This window comes from Mauremys mutica, chromosome 13, assembly GCF_020497125.1.
Source record: "Mauremys mutica isolate MM-2020 ecotype Southern chromosome 13, ASM2049712v1, whole genome shotgun sequence".
Lineage (NCBI taxonomy): Eukaryota > Metazoa > Chordata > Testudines > Geoemydidae > Mauremys > Mauremys mutica.
In genome coordinates this window covers 25,065,980-25,086,666 of record NC_059084.1, presented here as the reverse complement: position 1 = coordinate 25,086,666, position 20,687 = coordinate 25,065,980, and the positions used below count along the sequence as shown (strand labels likewise).

Genomic DNA, 20,687 nt, shown 5'->3' with positions numbered 1-20,687 from the left:
CACAGGATTCCAGCAGCGGTCGCACCAGTACCAAATACAGAGGGAAAAAATAACCTCTCTAGTCCTACTCAAAATTCCGTTCTTTATGCATCCCAGACTAATATTAGCCCTTTTTGCCACACTGAAAGCTCCTGTTTAGCCAGTTATCCATCACAAGCCCCCCAGACCTTTTCCAAAGTCACTGCTGCCTACATAGGTATGGCCTACATTCCTTCTTCTTAGATGTGTACATTTCTATTAAAACACATATTGTTTGCTTGCACCCAGCTTAGCAAGTGATCCAGGTTACTCGGTAGCAGTGACCTGTCCTCCTCATTATTTACACACACACACACACACACACACACACACACACACACACACACACACACACACACACACAACGTTTGTGTCACCTGCAAACTTTATCAGTGATAATTTTATGTTTTCTTCCAGGTCATTGATAAAAAAGTTCACTAGCGTTGTGCAAAGAACCAAACCCTGCAGGACCCCACTAGCAGGGCCGGCTCCGGACCCCAGCGCGCCAAGCGCGTGCTTGGGGCGGCGTGCTGCGGGAGGGCGGCAGGCGGCTCCAATGGACCTCCCGCAGGCATGCCTGCGGAGGGTCCGCTGGTCCCGCGGCTTCAGTGGAGCATCCGCAGGCATGTCTGTGGGAGGTCCACCAGAGCCGCGGAACCAGCGGACCCTCCACAGGCACGTCTGCAGGAGGTCCACCGAAGCCGCGGGACTGGCGACCGCCAGAGCATGCCGCCCTGCTTGGGGCGGCGCAATTCCTAGAGCCACCCCTGCCCACTAGAAACACACACATTCGATGACAAGTCTCCATTTAGTTACATTTTGAGACCTATCAGTTAGCCAGCCTTTAATCCATTCAATATGGACCATGTTAATTTTCTATTGTTCTAGGTTTTTAGTCAAAATGTCATGTGGTACCAAGTCCAGCTAGTCTAAGCAGTCTCTTTAATGAGACTGACTCCACAATCGCACACAGTTGGGAAGGGGGTGTGGGACAACAGCCAAGCTACAGAGCAAGCACTATGCAGCAGAGTGGATAAAAATCAATGATTTTTAAAAAAAATATATAAAAAAAGATATTTTGTATTTAAATTGGATTTTTTTCATAAAATGCTTTTGAGGAAAAAACCTATCTAAAGATCGCTTTAATTAAGATACATTATAGCTCAAAGATATCTCATCATGGAATAGAAATTCTAATTCTATAGTATGAGACAACCTATTCATGTAATGTTTAAAAAAAGTTCTGTAAATGTGTTCCAATAGTTCATGGATTAGAGACCCAATCTTACAGGGTTCCACAGGCTTCTGTATAGATTATTTAGGTTAATCTTTCTATCTACCCAATGGGTCTCAGTGCTCAGTCTAGAAGATACCATGAGAGATGCTTAGTTTTGCAGTTCTTAAACTGTGGATTTGTGTCTCCAGAGGCAACATGCTTATTAACAGCAAAAATGTTTTAAAATAAATAAATAATATATAGAGGTGAGAAATAACAGACCTCAACCCTATTGTCCCTCTGCAAGTTTGTGTACACAGAGTCAATCCCTTACCTCTCTCTAAAAGTGCAAAGTTTCTAAAAGTTCAGTGAATAGAAGATTGTTGGTGGCAGAATAGATCTGGATAAGGAAAAGAAGTCTGAAGAAAATGTGAGAAGCAAGGGACATGTTCTTGTGTTTTTTTAAATATTATATGTTTGCTGTTGAAGAAAAAAATCCAGAATACTTAAAATTGTTGTTTTAGTTAAATAAAACAATTTAAATGTCTTTCTGGTGATGTTCTCCTCCTAATATAGCATGGTAAGAAAATCCTCCTAATATTAATGATTAACCTGTTGAATTGGAGATAGTTCACCTCCCATTGACTTCATAAATATCTGCTTCAATTACCTTTGGTAAATGAAATAACCAACCAGTCATTTATTTTCTGATATAGCTGTAAAACTAATATGAAAAGATTTCAAAATAAATCACTGTTTAAAAATGTATCGTGCGTACCTTCTAAAAATGAAACCTACATCTATCTCTGAGTTGTGAAGAATATGTATTAAGATTATACCAACCAACAAGAATGCACTTTTTGGTAGAAAACCATGATTAAATCAAGTCTTCCTGACTAGTGATTTAAATCAATCTGATTTAAATCAAATCCACCCTGCTATGCAGCCCAAAAGGGTTGGGAAGGCAGATCTTGGGAGATTGTCCTGGAGGGGCTTTTGACCACTTGGGTGGGAGATGAGGCTCTGGGGTGTGCTCACACCCACACTCAGATCCACCCATTCCCTCTCTCTTACACACACTCTTCTTCTCTTTCACATGCACAGAGGCACACTGCAAAATACATACACAATCTCCCTTTTGTACTCTCATTACTCTGGGGGACTTCTGCACCACTGCGCATATGCAGAATTCATGTCCCCCACAGATTTTTTTTCTCTGCAGAAAATACATTCTGCAGTTATGCCTTTCTCCCACCAGGGGCTGTTCTGGCACCAGAACAGAGAGCAGCTGGCTCACTGGCCATAGCAGGCAGCGACTGATAGGGAGGAGGAGAGGCTGCATTCCTCACAGTGTCCTGCATGTGGGGCCAAGTGTGGAGGCTTGGGATATCAGGGGGATGGACAGAGTGGGGCACACGGGGCTGCTGAGGGGTCACATAGACTGGGGTTCAGAAGGGCTAGTGGGTGGGACAGACTGGGGTAGGGGCTGATTGGGGTTGCAGGGACACCGGGGGTGGGGTGGGGGTGCAGGGCCACAGGGGAAGGTGACAGGGGATGCGGGAGTGACTGATTGGGGGGGTGCAAGTACACATGGTGACAGGGGAGGGGGTGCATGGGGATGCAGGGAATGGAGTACAGGGACACATGGGAATGGGGGAGGGGGTGCAGAGTGATATGGGGCTGAAGAGGTGGGGGGGGGGGTGCATGGAAGAACAAGGGATTATTTAGTTTGTTGGCCATTTAAAAAAATTAAAAGAAAATTTGTTTTGGGTCACAAACAAAACCAAAAATTGTCAACATTTTCAGTGAATCAAGAAGTTTAAAACACGGCTTTGGGTCCTATGAAATGTTTGGGTTTTGACTATGAGGATTTTTAAACATTTTCAAATTAAAATGACAGGAAATTTCAAAACAAAAAGTTGTTTCAAACCAAAACAAATCAAAACTTTCTGACTTTTTAAAAATTTTGTTTTAAAAACAAGCAATGTGGCCAAACCAACACAAATTCAGGAAATGTTTGGGTGGGGCCAAAGCTGCATTTTTTAATTTAAAATTTTTTGCCCAGCTCTAGTTTGGAGGAGATGGCTTCCTCCCTTGCCCGTGGGATGAGAACAGATGGATCAGGTACACCAGGGACCCGTGGACTGCCTAGAAAAGCCCAGCCACTCTCTAAGTACACATCAACCTGCCCCTCCAGAGATCCACCATAGAGCATGACTTTGTGGCACTCAGCTGGCTGCAGTCCCCCAATAGGGTTCCTTCTGCTATCTGGCCCCAAAGCTCTACTCAACCCCATAGTCCCCCACAGCGCCAATGGCTCAAGCAGGGTTGACATTGAGACCAAAATGAAGAACTATCTGTACTGAGCTCCCTCTACAATTATATAAGCATTAGGAACATAATCGAAAGCGCTAGCCAGATCTATATATTTATTAGCTACAACAGGACCTGATTGCAATTGAACATCTTCCATAATATTGCCCTGGAGGATACTCCCTAAGGGAAACTTAATACAGATGTTGATTTGCCTCTAATGGGATTTCTCTTGATATTGACAGTAAATGTGCTTTTTATGATCCAGCGAAAGGGAATCAATATTTCAGGCAGAAATCTCCTGATTAGTATTGTGAGAGACTGCAGTTGTTGCATGTTTAGCCAATATGCAAGCCATAAAGCACAATATCAGCTTCATTTGCTATTGTCTGTCTGCCACAGGCGCTGCATCTCAGAATTAAATAAACCAGTAACAGTCTTAAATTAAAACTCATGGCAGCAGCGGGAAAGAGAACTGGGTAAGGATGAGAGATGCTCAGCTGTGATATGGAAAGGAATGTAGAGGCACAGAGCTGATGTTCCAGCTGGCAGAAGCTGTGGAGAAGAGGGGATCTTCCACTGATAATATTGTAAAGGGACACAGGTGTGGGGAGGGGGGCAGAGGGAAGATGAGGCCAGTGCAGTTGGCTGGAGGGTTAGAATGAAGCTTGGCAGAATTTGATTTTTACTTTGTTACAATTTCGATGAATAAGAAGCATCAAGGTTTATTTTTAAGCATTTAAAAATTTTGTTGTTATCAACTTAAATGTTCAGTTACAGGAAATTATGGGCATGTCAGACAATGAGGGGTCAGGCAATAATTAATTACAGTAGATGTTGCAATTCAGAAAGCTAAAGCTTCATAACCATTCAAACACAAATGATCAAATGTCAAAAATATATGAAGGAAACATTCTCAAATCAAACTCTAAGAAGTTCTCAAGCTGCACTTTTCTTAATTATCAAGAATGGAAATATGTTTCTGCTGGTTTGTGTGTGTGCCTGGTGAAATCGATGCTTACTGACATATACAGGTAAAAAATCTAATCTTCCAAGCCTAGTTATAAAACAAGGAGGGCAATTTTGAAATGAACGGGGAGCCAGTGGCTCTGGCCAGAGCCCCTAGCTGTCTCTCTAACTCAGGCTGAGACCCTGGAATGATGCTCAGCAAGCAATGGAATCACATCTGATTTCTGGCAGAGATTACAAAGTCATCTCCCCCTACGCTGTCGGTGTTGCTATACACTACAATTTTGCTTTCTCCTTAGGCAGGAAGCCCACCCCCCACCCCGAACCGGTTCACAGATACTTCCCAGGACAGGGTCTATTGGTGGAAGTGTCAAGACACACTCACCCAGCCAGCACAGGAACTCCGACCTGCCGACAGTCTCCTGCTTTCTCTCTGCACTGTAACTCTGGGTATGCCTGCACTGCAATTGGAGGGGTAATGCAGCAGGTGGAGACCTACCTGAGCTAGCTTTGATCTAGCCAGCTCAGGTCCCCATAGCGCTTGGCAGCAGCACCGGCTTCAGTGTAGACTAGCTACCAGAGTAATGACCCAGCATCCTGGGCAGGCTTGTACAGCCCCCGCTGAAGCCCATGCTGCTGCAGCTGCACTGCTACTGGCACCTGCGCTAGCCAGATCAAAGCTAGTTAAAATCTGTCTACACATGCTGCAGTCGCACCTCGGCCTGCAGTACAGGCAAACCCTCAGAGTCTCGCTCCTCTACAGCAGTGAGTGCCTTTAGTCCTGGTTACAAGCTGAGAGCCCTCGCTCAGGACCCCGAGTACAGTGCTGCCTGCCATAAGAGGGCACTCGAGCTGGTGCTGCTTTAGTCCCGCCTCCTGTCTATCACTGTGAACTGCTGGTTTTTACCCTTGTGATAGCGATGGGAATTGCAGGAAACAATAAAGCCTTTGAATACATCCAAATCCTTCATCTTTGCTGCACACAAAGGAAAGAGAGACTAGACGCCGGGGAAGCCATTCATTCTAATTGAGCCTGGAACCTGTTTACAAACTGGAGTAACCACAAGCCAGCTAAAGGGAACCTTCACCTCCTGAGAAATTCGAGACCAAATTGCAATGACAGACACTGTCTGCTGATGCTGCCCTCTTGTCTCCCGGATGGTCGCTCTGAAAGCTCTGCTCCTGGCTGTGGATATGACTGATCAGATGTGGGGACAACGTCTGCCCTTTCTTAGGCTGGTGCAGCCCCAGAGGGGTCAGCTCTGGCAGAAGGGAGGGCAGAAATAAAAGGGTTAATCTTCAGGCCTGGCTGAGCTAATCCAAACCAGGTCTGTACAGAGTCATGTGAGAACATTCCAGCTGACGGGTTTGCTTGCCAGGTATGCAGAGTGGATTAGCAACGCAGGGCTGACTGCTGAAGGCCCTAGCAGACTCACAGAGCAGCTACGTACTTCGCAGAGGAAGGGAAGGGTATTGAGAAGGGAGAGCGCCATCATCAGGCCCAGCTGCTGCAGGGCTGGGACGGTCACTGAGCACCTCTTGCACTCATAACCTCGCTAACCCCTCAAGGACAGCACTTAGTGGAGGAACCCTGGCTGACTGATGGGCTGTTCCTTTACTCGCCGAGGCATTGTCTCTTCCACAAGCTCACAGGAGGGGTTTGTGTGTTCGCACTGGGAATAAACGCTTGGCTCAGTGTCAGTTACAAAGCTCTTTGCTTGGCCCTTAAGTCAACCAGCACCTGTTCGCTTCCTGCAGGCGTTTGCACATCCCTAATGTGAGGAGATTCTAAAAGAATATTCAACACAATCTCCGAGCACCCAAGAGGGTGATAACATTGGTGCAGGCATTTAAATATGTATACTCATATACCTTCCCATCCCCAGGTTGGAAAGAAATTGATGGCACCCAGGCTCCACTCACAATCCCAGAATAACTGCAGGCTTCTAGCAAATAGTCAACAATTCTGGAATGCAGCCAACTGTCATTAGGGTTCAGAGTTAACATGCCACTGAGATGAATGGATTGGCTCAGGCTTTTCTTAGTGCTATTGTTAGAAAGTTTGGGACAGTTACGGGTTAGCACAGTGCAATGACTTCAGTGGGAATTAAGGAATGCAGCACCTTGCAGGACTGGACTAAGTATATGTGCATGTATATATATCTGTAATATCCTTAAAGACAATTGTAAGTTCTGCAGGCTGCTGGTGCCCTCAGCAATAGGTCTGTGTGGCCTGCTGCTGGCTCACTCCTACCCCTGACATCTCCCTCCTTTCCCAGTCCAATCGCCCCTGGCTCGAGCAGGCTGCTGGGAAGAGCAGCAGCGAATTGAAAGCTTGGCAGAAGGAAGGACCAAATGGGACGTGTGTGCAAAATCCAAATGCAATAACCAAAGCAGGAACTATGGGGAGGCAGCAGGGTTTATTTGTGCAGCAGCTCTCTCCAACTCAATTTCCTGCGGTGGGGGAAGGAGGGTCTGCAGCCAGGACCATCTGGTCAGTGGGCCCTGCTGGGTCTTCGGGATGCAAAGCTTTGGCAGCATTTCCCTCCTCCATTCCTCCTTCCCCCCAGCTGGCCCTTTAACCTGGATATAATTCTCTCCCCCCTCCTTGGCCAGCGCTAGCATTTCTTCTTCAGGAAGGAAAATGGAATTTGTCATTGATAAAAGGCCCACTGAGCTACAATGCCTCTGATGGCACATGGGGCCCACCCAGCCACTGCTACTCCTCCTGACTGAAGAGGCTCATGGCACGTGGCATGATGGGACGTCTCTGTTTGGAAGGATCCCACACACCCCCTTGGATTCCCCTGGCACAGTGACTCATTTTTATGAAGCAGAGATCCCAAGAAGGCAGTGGACTAACCAGCAACCTAATCAGTTGTTTAGAAGCCAGCACACGTCTCACTAGCAGCGCTTGAACCGCTCTGCTGTCTCTCTTGACTATAACAGACTGGGGCTAATTAACCAGACAGCTTCAAGCAAGCAAAAGTCCCTATGATGTACCTGTTTTTGCTGTTCAGGGACGCTTCCAGCTGACAGGAAGGGCCCCAATGTAGCCCATAACATGAAGTCTAAAACAACAACTCCTTAGCCGCTGGATTAAACATTGCACAAAACACACCTAGAAACCTTTTCACCCGTTAATGAGGAAGAGGCAAATCCCGGGGCTCTTACTTAGTAAGGACTGAGTCAAAATGAATAAGGAGTCTAAATACATGCTCCTGGCATCTGGAAGAGCTTGCCAGCCCTTGTCCAATCCCATAGTAATTCCACCACTTTAAAATCATCTGGTACTTATTTTTAAAGTGTCCTGCAATGTAATCCAGGACCAGGGGTCAGACAGCTAGTCAGATTTTTTTTTTTTTAATCAGGCTTGTGAGGGCATGCAGAGAGCTGAGCCTTTCATCTGGGCACAGCAGTTTTGAGATGCGTGCGAGGATGCCTGGCTAGGGACGTGTCTGTATGTGTGTGGGGTGGGGAGGACGGGAATGTCCGTGGATGAGGATGGGGTGGGTGAGTGGAGGTGTACTTGTGGTTTTGAGGGTGTCTGACTGTAATGGTCTGTGTGGCTGGATGTGGCTAAGCGTGTGTGTGGAGGGATGCATGCATGTGTGTAGCTTTGTGGCTGCTGGATGTTGTGTGTCTGTGCAGGTTTCTGTGTGTGTGAGTGTTTCCAGGGGTCTGTGTAGGGGCTAAGGATAAGAACATCTGTGAGTACGGATGCAGTCACTTCACCACTCCATTCCTCAGTTTCCCCAGCTGTAAAATGGGGAGAACACTAATGATCTCTGCTGTAAAGCGCTCTGAGGTCTATGGATGACTAGTGCTATGTCAGTATTACTGTTAGCATTATTGGTGTAAGGTGCAGACTTCCCTGGGAATTGGTGAGGCTCAGGACCGGGCCCCAACTCTACCACAAGCTGCATGCGTTTGGTGCCTTGGAGATCTTGGCTGGGCAGGCAGTCCAGTCCTGGCCCTGAAATGTTCTGTGGCTCTCTGGACTGGGGTGGTGGACGCTGCTCTTGGCTACCTGCAGGCTGGGGATCAGATCTGCAGGGTAATGGGGACGGTTTAGCTGCAAAGGTTTTATGGGAATAACTCTCTGACGGGACTTCGTATTTCAGCCCTTTGCTTTACACCTCTGTTGTTTTCATGAGGTTAATTGAGAGCTTCTGACTGGCTGGGCCAATACCTAGGGGATCCAGCCGAACACTAGGGGAACATCCTTACACCACACATAAACACTCATCCCAAGTCTCCCAGGCAGTGCCCCCTTGGCCTATCTTTAGACTCCACAGACAGCAGGCTGCCCCAGGACTGAGAGCTGAGTGCGCTCCTGATCCCTGTCCCTATATGGAAAAACTTGGATTTCAGAAAGATCTCAGCTTCCCCAAGTGGATCTCATCCTAAGCCATTATCATCCCATGTCTGCCTGTGCTCCTGTCCTTCCCTCTCTGCCCCACCCCTTCCTTGGCTGTCTCTATGACAACATGTCCCTCTGCCTTCTGTACACCTTTTTCTCAGCTCTTATTTCTCCTTCTCTTTGGTTTGATGATGTTCCTGGCTGCTGGTGGCTGAGCTTTCTTGGCAACCTCTGGGTTTTGCTCCTTGCAGAAATACCATTAAGCATGACCATGGCCATGTTCTGCAAGAGCTGTGCAATGCAGCTCTTTTCCTTGGCATCCCCAATGGATTAGCTCCTGGTAAAATGGAAAGGCTGCAGGAGGGACCTGGCATTTGGTCTCTTTGGCAGCTCTTCAATGTCTTATGTGAAGTCAGGTAGGGTGCCCAGGTACCATGGCTGGTGCCACATAAAAAAATCTAGTTCACCGCGGTACCATTGGGTCCCCCTGAAGACAATGAGGAAAAATGAACAATCTAAATCCATGGACAATCTTGTCTCCTTAACAGAGGGCAGTCAGCAGTTTGGGATTTGTGTGCACACTGTACTGGCCATGCCTTGGTCTCATATGCCCATACTTGCCCAGAGGTAGCCATGCCCACATCCTTCATTTGGACTGTTACCATGAGGGGGCGGCTTTTATATATAGCAGCCTTGCAGTGTATTAATAAATAGCCAGATAAGGAACAAACAACTTGCCAACTGGCATAAGGAACATTACCCACCCCCACCCCTCAAAATTAAAAAGACCGTATGCCGTGGCATAGGTGACGTAGGTCTGCCTACACGCATGATTTCAAGGCTCCCCAAATTAGCCTAGAACACTGTGCAGAATTCAGCTGAGGCTGCAGCCTGCTTCCACCGCAATACATTAATGATGAGTCAAAGAGTTCAGAATCTAATCACAGGGATAAAAATAGAAAATGTCTAACTTATAACAATTCATTATACAACAGGTCTTCCTCTAGCCACTCATTATCTTGCTGTACAGTTCCCCCAGCATCCGGGGTGGGGTGTGTGTGTGTGTGTGTGTGTGTGTGTGTGTGTGTGTGTGTGTGTGTGTGAGTGAGAGAAAGAGAGATATTGTGATGACTACAAATATAACTGGGTTCAGAAAAAGAACGGGATAAGTTCCTGGAGGATAGGTCCATTGATAGCTATTAGCCCAGATGGTCAGGGAGGCAATCCCATGCTTGAGTGCCAGAAGCCGGGAGTGGAAGGCTGCGTGGAACCATTCCAAACCTGCCCTGTTCTAAACACTCCCCCCTGAAGCACTAGTATGGGCCACTGCCAGAAGACAGGACATGGGACTAGATGGCAGCTCTTATGTTCTTATAAAACGCCTTTGCTTTGCTACTTTAAATCAACACAGACTCCTTCTAGGCGTGACGTCCTGCTCAGTAACAATGGATTTAAGAAGCAAGATGCGGCGTTTGCTTCACAATCACCTGTTTGGGGGGGGGGGGGGGGTTGGGGGGGGGAGGGGAAAGCAACAAGAGCAGCTACAACTAAACTAGACAGCTGTGCCCGGGGGAGGCTGAGACAGGGCGCTACACAGGCTGACAAAAAAGGCACCAGGCTGTTGGGAGCTCCCTTCCAGCCCTGAGGAGAAGGCACAAAGTCACACCGGTGAGGGACCTCCCCTAGCCCCTCTGAGGCTCAGGCCCTCAAAGTATGAGACTGCTGCACTCCCATCTGCGCTAAGGAGGGAATTAGACAATCTCTGCCCACTCTCGCCTCCCCGCCCACATGTTCCGAGGCAGGGAACAGCCATGCAGCACCTGCTGATCCTGGCATGCTTGAACCCAAGGCAGCCAGACAGGGATATAAGGGGGCTTCTTACTTCCCCTTGCCCCCTGGCGGGGGAAGGCAGATTGTGCTGATGATTTAAATGCCCTAGAGGTTTTGTGTCATAGTGATATTTTGTAGTGCTTATTAAAGATGTTGCATTGACAGCCTGGGAAGATGAAGATCTCTGTCCACACAATTTGAATGATGAGTCCCGCAGGAGGGCAAGTTTCCCCTATACTGGAATTGGAAAAGGTTCAGAAAAGGGCAACAAAATGATTAGGGGTATGGATCAGCTGCCATATGAGGAGAGATTAGGACTTTTCAGCTTGGAAAAGAGACAACTAAGGAGGGATATGATAGAGGTCTATAAAATCATGACTGGTGTGGAGAAAGTAAATAAGGAAGTGTTATTTACTCCTCAAAACACATGAACTAGGGTTCACCAAATTAAATTAATAGGCAGCAGGTTTAAAACAAACAAAAGGAAATATTTCTTCACACAGCACAGTCAACCAGTGGAACTATTTGCCAGAGGATGTTGTGAAGGCCAAGACTATAACAGGGTTCAAAAAAGAACTAGATAAATTCATCAGTGGCTATTAGCCAAGATGGGCAGGGATGGTGTCCCTAGCCTCTGTTTTCCAGAAGCTGAAAATGGGAGACAGGGGACAGATCACTTGATTGCCTGTTCTGTTCATTCCCTCTGGGGCACCTGGCATTGGCCAGTGTCAGAGACAGGATACCAGGCTAGATGGACCTTTGGTCTGACCCAGTATAGCTGTTCTTACATTCTTATGTTCAGTGTGCCTCACCGCTAACCCAGCGGAGATCACCTCGAGGAGAGCCTCGGTTTCCCCTCCACCCGCTAACATCGGCTAAAATGCAACTTTCCCTGTCTACACTAGGGGTTTAAAACATCTCAGTGAAATTATCTCTTATGCAGAGGTCTAAACACCACTCAAGTCACCACAATAGGGCCCACCTGGAACTCTAAGTGGTGCACTGGCCTTCCACACGTTGCATTTCATCCTTTGTGGAAGGGTGGCTCAGTGCCCAAAAGCCATTCAAGCCTGGACTGCCAACTGCCATCAATTGCGGTGGTGGTGACTTTGACTGATACCACCACGTAGGACGGAAAGAATAGTCTTGGATCTTTAGGAGTTTAGGTGCCACCGAAGCTGGTTGCTGTGGAAATAGGTGGTTGCAATCTGACAAAGGATTTTGACTTCAGGTGTTGAAAAAGCTGCAGGAGCAGATGAACTCTTAAGAAAGGGGGAGCCTATTTTCATGCAAATGTCCCTGGCAATAAAATAAAATCTGAGGGAACAAAAAAGCCAAAAATGATCCTATCTATTTGATTGTCCCTAAATAGCATGTTTCTCAAAGTTCCCCAGGAGAGTGATCTCTGGAGGGGGGAACATGTTAAGTAGGTCAGATCAGAACAGGGAGGGGAAAAAAAGGAGGTATGAAAAAAAGATTTGAAAATGAAAGATGGAGCACTTATGAACTGGAGAGGAAGGGTTGTGTGAGACCTACACCACTGTTAAATTTGGAAACTTAACTAGGCTGTCCAACACATCAAAGGACACACCGGCGATAGGTCAGCTACAAACTCCTGTGTATTAAATTGCTCAGAAGAGTCAGTAATGAAAAAAAGTCAGGACTGGGACTGATTTAAACTGGTTGGTGTAATTCCATAAGCCTTGAGGTAGACTGTTCAAATGGGCAGCATGCACTCTGCGAAACCACACGGAGCTCTGGTCCAGAACAAACGGAAGACTCAAAGCACTCAACATGTGCCTGTTTTGAGTGTGTGGAGCTTCCATGACCATGCGGTGTGTTTGAAGGATGTTTTTCTTGCATCAGCAGAGTATACATTGACATTGGGCATGATTTTTTTTTTGTTTTTGCACTGTTTGTGGTGCATTCTGAATGTCAGATTTCAAACTGGGGTGGGTTGCCTGGCTGGATTTGATCTGCTGACTGGATGAATTTGCCTATAATGGGGTGGCAGGGCTCTTAGACCCACTCTCTTAGAATCCCGCATAAAATTTCTGGATGATTCCTGTTGACTCATTGTGGCAGGTAAGGCTTGCTATCAAGCCTTGGGAGTAGGGCTCTGGGGAGAAGGAAGTAGGAAGCTAGGACAGGAGAAGTCCTGGAGGGAAACCTCTGAGACAGCTAAACTCAGGTTGAGGGCTGAGTTGTGTTATGGCAGGGGTTCTCAAACTGGGGGTTGGAACCCCTCGGGGAGGGGATCACAAGGTTATTACCTGAGGGGTCGTGAGCTGTCAGCCTCCACCCCAAACCCCGCTTTGCCTCCAGCATTTATAATGGTGTTAAATATATAAAAAAATATTTTTAATTTATTAGGGGGAGTCACACTCAGAGGCTTGCTACATGAAAGGGGTCACCAGTACAAAAGTTTGAGAACCACTGTGTTATGGTTTCTGAGTCACCAGTAAAGCCGAGGGCTGGAACACTGGTTCAGGGTCTGAATGTGCAAAGTCAGCCCATTCATCTACCCTAGGTGTTCAGGAAGGTTAGCAGAAGCCACTGTGAAGTGTTTTCTCAGAAGCAGAGGCTGCATTCTGCATGCTTTCCCTGAGCCAGTGAGACATACACATAGCAGCTCTGGATCTGCTCTCATGTACATGGTATGATGCTGTTGATGTCAGTGGGGCCACTCCTGACTTACCCAGGGGGAAATGAGCAGCGAATCGGACCCAGTGTCTCTGGTATTTTCCAGGGACCTGAGCAATGGGGTTTCACTAGTAAGCACTCAAAAAGGGCTTTCTAAGTGGTGCAGCAATGTGCACTAAAGTGCACCAACATGTTGTGTACTACCAGGCCTATGCAGACCCTGCTGATGCACCATGTTAATGTGCACTGGGAAATTTGTAGCTTGCGCCAGCAGGGTTTGCATGGGCCAGTTAGTGCACAGCATGCTGGTATACTTCAGACTTGGCAGCCCTCTAGTGCACATTGCCGTACTGTATAGAAGTCCCCAGTTCCTGGATTGCTAGACCTCGCTGCCTGTGACTGGGAAGCACTATCCAGCTTTGCTGGACTGCCCATGTGGCTCCTTCAGGCTCCACCCATCCATCCACCCTGCACATCTCAGCCCTGTGTCCCCACCCACAAGGGAAAGCAAAGTCAGTTCATTTCCCCTAGCTAGTAGTTTCATAACTGATGATGCGTCTAGTTTTCCTGTTTCTCCATGGGTGTTGCCACTTTACGGCTGCTAACCTCATTAGGGATGCAGAACGGGGCCCACAGTTTTGGGGTAGATTTTATGTTATGGCATGAGTCTTGTTTTCATGTGGGTCCCTGTGAGAGGGGAAGTGGGCACAGAAAATCTATACAGCATTATTCATAGCTAATAGAAGCAAATTCTAATCAACCACAGAGCCTGCCTTCCAGCAGCCTCTGGTGCGCTCAGATGCTGGGGAGAACTTTCTTTGTCTCAAACTAGGTCAGCACATAGATACCACCTTGTTAGAGCAATTTATAGTAGATTTCAGGACTTTATTTAGAGACTGGTGATTTACATAGTTCCTCAGCTAGAGGAAGGGAGGGTCGCTACTGAAACACATTACTGCCTCCCGTTTCCACAACTCCCCGCATAACCCCAGTCCTGCCTTCCCCGGTACCAGCACCAAACCAAGCAGGTTGCAACGGCTCCCTCTCCCCCACCCTTCTGCTGTTTCTGAAGGAATAGCTCAAAATTCAGACCTGGGCCATACTGTACCTCTCACGTCTCACTGGGCTTCAGGGACAGACCTGATTCAGCATCCAGCACTCTTCCGACTCCTCTGGGTTCCGGAGACGTCCTGCATGAAGATCTGGGATTTGAAGAGAAAAGTGAGAAATGTCATTAAGAGAACGTGGTGGCGTATCCTCTATGGACCGTCCAGGCTTGACCACCTGCTGATGTCAGTCTATGTAAATCGATTGACTTCAGTGGCGCTACGCTGATTGACATCAGGCTAAGAATCCGTCCCTCTTTATTTACAGCCCAACCAAAAACACATGGAAAATGCTGAAAAACATCCTGTGAAAAGGTGAAGGGGAGAAGGGGGTCACATGGTACCTGTGAGGAAGATGGCTGCCGAGTCCTGGGCCACCACACTCCCCCATGTATTGATTCGTCTCTAATAATTATGTTCCTAGCAAATTGGCAATAAGCTTCTGTCTTAAAGGTTTAAATTAATCCCCTGGATAAACTTCAAGCTGTTTACTATGGATTCCAATATAAAAATGAGAGGCAACAAAAGACCTCAGCCTGCATCATCGCAGCAGCTGAAGGGGGAAACCGCAAGGCCACAGCAGAACCTAGCCCAGGCTATTGCGGCCCTGAAAGAATTCCTTACAGAGCAACTGGATTCAATCTCCAAAGATATTCATGAGCTCTCTAAAGATGTACATGATATAAAATCCTGAATGGCTCACTTGGAAAGTAAGCTACAAAAGATGGCTATTGAAACCAGGGAACTTAAAGAAGAAACTGGCTCCTTAAAGCTTAGACTACAAACCAGAAGAAAAACACGATGGTTTAGAAAACAGATCTCAAAGAAACAACCTGCACCTCTTGGGTATTGCTGAGGGTCTAGAGGAGGAGATTATCAGCTTCTTCAGAAGCTGGTCCCCGACATATTTAAATTGCACACCCAGCTGCCCCTAGTGGATATTGAAAGGGCTCATCTAATGCCTCGTACTAGAAGGCAGGAGTCTGGCCAGCCCAGACCCATCATCTTCAAGCTGCTCGTGTTTAGTGATAAAGTAATGTTAATGAATGCTGCCAGAAAAGCTGAAACCTCTATGCATAAAGGCCATGACATTTCTCTTTTTCCTGACTTCTCAGCTGAGCTTAACAAAAAGAGGGCTGCATTCAATGGCATAGAGCAAATCCCGAGGGTAACTAATGTCAGATACAGCATCAAGTCCCCCTCTACCTTCACTATGGATTTAGCAGGCACCACAAGACTTTGCAAAACATGCCTCTGATGCTTGGTACACACTTGAAAGACTGAGACCAAAAATAGCGGAATGGTTTTTTCATCATGAAAAGCAAACCTCAGCAAATTTAAACATCAGTTTGTTTTCCTATGTATCCTGGTAGATATGATAATATTCACTTATATAATCTTCTAGCTCCTAGCAGATAACCAGCTAGATTGACCTCTTCTGTTAATCTCCTTTGGAACTAAGCAATAACAATAACTGTATATCACTGCAATGCCTAGAGTAATAGTATGACACTAAGTTGGGGTTTATAGCACCGTCTACTGACTGAAGTATTATCTACACTAAGCATCACAACCTGCACTACTAGACAGAATCTATTCACCAGCTCTGCCTCTGAGGGATTGTGTTAGAGACATGGAAGCTAAGATACCCCAAAGAGCGCAACTATACATGTTTCCCTACAATACATTCATCTTCCTCCAGAATTGACTTTTTTGTTGTGCCTTCAGAACTGATTCAAGCATGCCTAGAAGCAGCTATTAATAATATATTAATTTCAGATCATGCTCCAATGATATTTACCATCAACGCTGGTTATACCTCATTAATATCTTCTAGGTGGAAGCTAAACACTGTGCTACTAAAAGATGCAAAGCTTTGTTCTACAATTCTCAGATCCATCTTTTGGGAAGCTCTGAAAGCTACCATAAGGGGTGAATGCTTAAAGAATGCCTCTCAAAAGAAGAGAAAAAGACTCAAATTACTAGATTCTCTGCACACAGAAATAGATGAGTTGTAGCGACAGCGTAAGATTGACCCAAATGATGAAAACCACCTACATTCCCCAATCAACGCCAAATGCAAATACAATGAATGTTTATCCAGCCAAGTCGAATTTGCACTCAACAGGGTCAAACACAGACATTATGAATGGGGTGAGAAAGCAGGTAAACTACTTTCCAGAAGACTTAAGATGGAACTAGCCAGCAACAATATTTCTTCCTAATTATAAGAAGACGGGAGTGCCATCCTGGAACCAATAGATATAAATAATCAATTTAAGCAATTCTATAAAGCTTGAGGTAAATCAGACAACCAAGTTGACTCTAATACATTTGATCATTTCGTTGGAGGCCTGCCCTACCTTCAGAACAAGTGTTGTTTATGGACAAAGCTATCGCAACACAAGAGATTGAATAGGCTTTAAAAATATGAATTCCAGCAAGGCTCCTAGGATGAATGGCTTTCAGGCACATTTCATAATCAACTATCTTCTATTCTTTCAAAGGTCTTCACTGAAACACTCCAAAAAGGAACCATGACTTATGACAGGATTACTTCGTTTACTTTAATGTTGAAGAAGAACAAAGAAGGTTGCAAATGTGGTGATTACTGCCCCATATCTCTATTGAAAACAGATTGCAAAGATGCTAGCCACATGACTGACCACCCTCATCCTATCGATTACAGGCACAGGTCAGGTTGGTTTCATTAAAAGAAAATTGGCTGATGCTAATACAAGAAAAATTTCTCACTTGATCCGGCAAGCTCAGCTGTCGGATAGTCCCTCCATAGCCTTATTTTTAGATGCAGAGAAAGCCTTTGATAGGGTTGAATGGCCTGAACTAGTGGCTGTCCTAAAAAACGTTTGATTTGGACCAATATTCCTGAATTGGGTCAGCGTATTATACAACTCTCCCTTCGCTTCAGTATCAACTAATGGAATTATTTTGCCCATATTTCAACTAGAAAGAGGGACACAACAGAGCTGTCCCCTCTGGCCTCCCACCCCCTTTTAATGTCACTCTTGAACCACTAGCAATGTCAGCACTCAGCCATTGAAGGTGTGACTATAAATGGGAAAGAATATAAAATCAGTTTATATCCTGATGACATTTTTGTGCTTTTGAAGAATCCACCCTCATCAATCCCATAATTACTGAACGCAGTTGTTATTTTTTGGAAAGATCTCTGGCTTTCATATTAATGGAACAAATCAAACAATGGATATATCCAAAAGACCTGATCCTTCTCAGTTTCAGCATTTTCCATTTCAAATATGCAAGGAAATAACTAATTTACATGTTAAAATTTGTCCTAATCTTCCCAAAACTGTTCTATAAATATGTACTATATATTAAAAGAAATTTCCAAAGATATAGAGAGGTGGCGTCTCCTTTCTCTATCCTTATTGGGGAGAATAGAAATAACCAAAATGAATATCTTCCCCCAAAGGACTTATATCATTAGCCTTTGCCTTTTGAGGTCTCTCTCTTGCTTTTTGCTCGATTAAATAGGCATATCGTGCAATTTATATGGGATAAAAAACAACCCTGCTTGATACAGCAGACTATTAAAAATATCCTGGGGTTGCCAGATTTGTATCTACATTATCTAGCATTCCAAATGAGTCGTAATGTAAGACGGATCCCCTCCAGTTGCTCTGCATACACACCAGCTTAGTTTGAGATCGAAAAGGCTTAGCTATGCTATTTGGCTCCCTCTCTTCTTTTATATACCTTAAGAAGCTACCCACACCCTTAAGGAAAAATCCAGTCTTTGCATCTATACAGGGCATCCTGCAACAGGTTAAAATGCTTACAGCATCCGATCTTACTAATTCTCTTCTCATACCACTATGGAATAACCCATACCTCAGGATCCAGGCCAACTCTACACTTAAGATAATTTGGATAGAAAAAGGATTAACAAAAATTAAAGATATAATACAAGATGATAGACAGGCTTCCTTTGATTACATGGGTGAGATTCTCTGGCCTGCATTGTGCAGGAGGTCAGACTAGATGATCATAATGGTCCCTTCTGACCTTAAAGTCTATGAGTATGAGTCTATATGCAACAAAAATCAGCTACTGCTGTCTCACAGTTCCTTCTTTCAGTGGCTATACTCAATGATTCATGCAAGGATAGGGGACAAGTGGTCTGTTTCAACTCTCTCACCTCTAGAACAGTGGTTCTCAAAGCCGGTCTGCCGCTTGTCTAGGGAAAGCCCCTGGCGGGCCAGGCCGGTTTGTTTACCTGCCACAGCCGCAGGTTCGGCTGATCGTGGCTCCCACTGGCCGTGGTTCGCCGCTCCAGGCCAATGGGGGCTGCGGGAAGCGGTGGCCAGCGCATCCGTATATGTGTACATGTCTACATTCAAAGTTGTCTTCAGTGGACGTAAACACCCCATTACAGTGACACGGTAAAACCATCTCCCTGAGCTGGATTAGAGCCATGGTCAATCCTCTGAAGCTGACACAGTGTGAATGTACACACTGCGTGGCCAGTCTCAACCCTAGAAATCCTCCAGCAGCTGTCCCACAGTGCCTCATTCCCAGCGACAGTGACCGCTCTGGTCATAATTTTAAACTCTACTGCCCAGAGATTATAGACACTTGAAGCCACCCTCTCCCCTCTTTAACCACTCCCCGCGTGTTTTTGAAATGCCTTTTCCTGATTGCCCACCTTGGAAAGCACACCTAGCAGCTCACCTTTCTTATGTACCACTGCCCAACCAACCATGCCAGCTCCATGCAGTAAACACACTCCTCTCCATGGGGTCAGGAGATCCAATACCTTCTGTCTCCTCCATGAAGAAGAGGCTATGTACCAGCTGCAGAAACGTGACCATCTACTAGCAGACTGTATGTGGGGGGCGGGGGTCCAGGCAAAGGAGTACGACAGGGATCAACACCAGTGCCACATAAAGCAAAGAAACTTCGCCAAGGATACCAGAAATCCAGAGAGTGCCACAGTAGAGCTGGTGACGCCCTGCAGATCTGCCACTTCTACAACGAACTGCATTTCATACTTGACAAAGACCCCACCCAGGGCCGGCTCCAGGTTTTTTGCCACCCCAAGCAAAAAACAAAAAACAAAAACAAAGCCAGAGTAAAACCGGAGTGCAGCCATCGAAGTGCCGCCCTACAGGGCCGGAGTGCTGCCCCTTGAAAAGTGCTGCCCCAAGCACATGCTTGGAACACTGGTGCCTAGAGCCGGCCCTGACCCCACCAGCACCCTACAGGCCACTGTGGATACCTTAGAGAAGCTGGAGACCGAGACTCACCCTGCTATGAGCAGGCGGCGGGGGGGGGGGGGAAATGGGGGACTTAGAGTCATTTCAGTCTCTACTATAGTTTAGCCAATCCTGCCAGATGAGCGCGGATGAATCTGATGAAAGAGAAGGGACCTCGGGTAACTGCGTGCACACATTTATCCTTATAATGTTTACATGGAAAGATGGCACCCAGCCCACCCCCGCATTCACAAGACACAGGTACTGACCCTTCACTGCTTCCCTCGTATGAGAAGAGGCAGTGGTACAACAAACAGAGGGAGAGATGACATCTGCTGGGTTAAGTGTGTGTGTGAAAGGGAAATGCGGAGCTCTTTGTTTTATGTGCATAGGGATGTCCCTTTTATCCTCGAGAGATCTCGATGAAGCTTTCATGGAGATCTTCAGAAGAGGATTGCAGAGTGCTTCTAGGGCTGTCTATCTTATATCTCCCTCTACGGTAGGACATTTTCCCATGCCACTCTGTGATGACTTCGGCTTGCACCATTGCAGCAAACAGGCTAATGGCATGTGGGCTCGGCCAGCTTCAGACGCCAGTACTGGCTGTGCTCTCTGTGCCTTTGTTACCTTCAGGAGTGATGTATCAGTCAAAATCAACATCACCTAGAGAAAACCAATATTCAGTGCCATTGGCCTACACTTGTACCCATGGAATAGGGATTGAAATGTTACTGTTTCATGCAATGGACCAAAGTCTGTAGCATAGACATGGCCTTAGATAGCATAGAGGAGGTGGGGTTAAGATGACAGTGTTTGGGAGAAGTCCAGATACTGTGGTGATGGGTGCTAGTACAAAACCCTAATATAGATCAATAGATAACTTTCCTACTCAATCCAGCCCTGATCTTTCCTCCTCACCCTTCATTACATGCTGTCCTCATCCATGCAGAAACTCCGTTCAAGCCCAAGTTAGAATCAGACATGACTAGAGG

General features: G+C 46.2%; 1 protein-coding gene across 1 annotated transcript in view; it reads right to left on the bottom strand.

Moving 5' to 3' along the window:
• The window catches only part of LOC123348300 (disks large-associated protein 4-like), a 191,751-nt gene that overhangs the window by 43,540 nt on the left and 127,524 nt on the right, over nt 1-20,687 (bottom strand). The window contains exon 3 of the mRNA XM_044985816.1: nt 14,461-14,554. The gene's annotated coding sequence lies outside the window, so the exon portion shown is untranslated. The remainder of the gene's footprint in view (nt 1-14,460; nt 14,555-20,687) is intronic.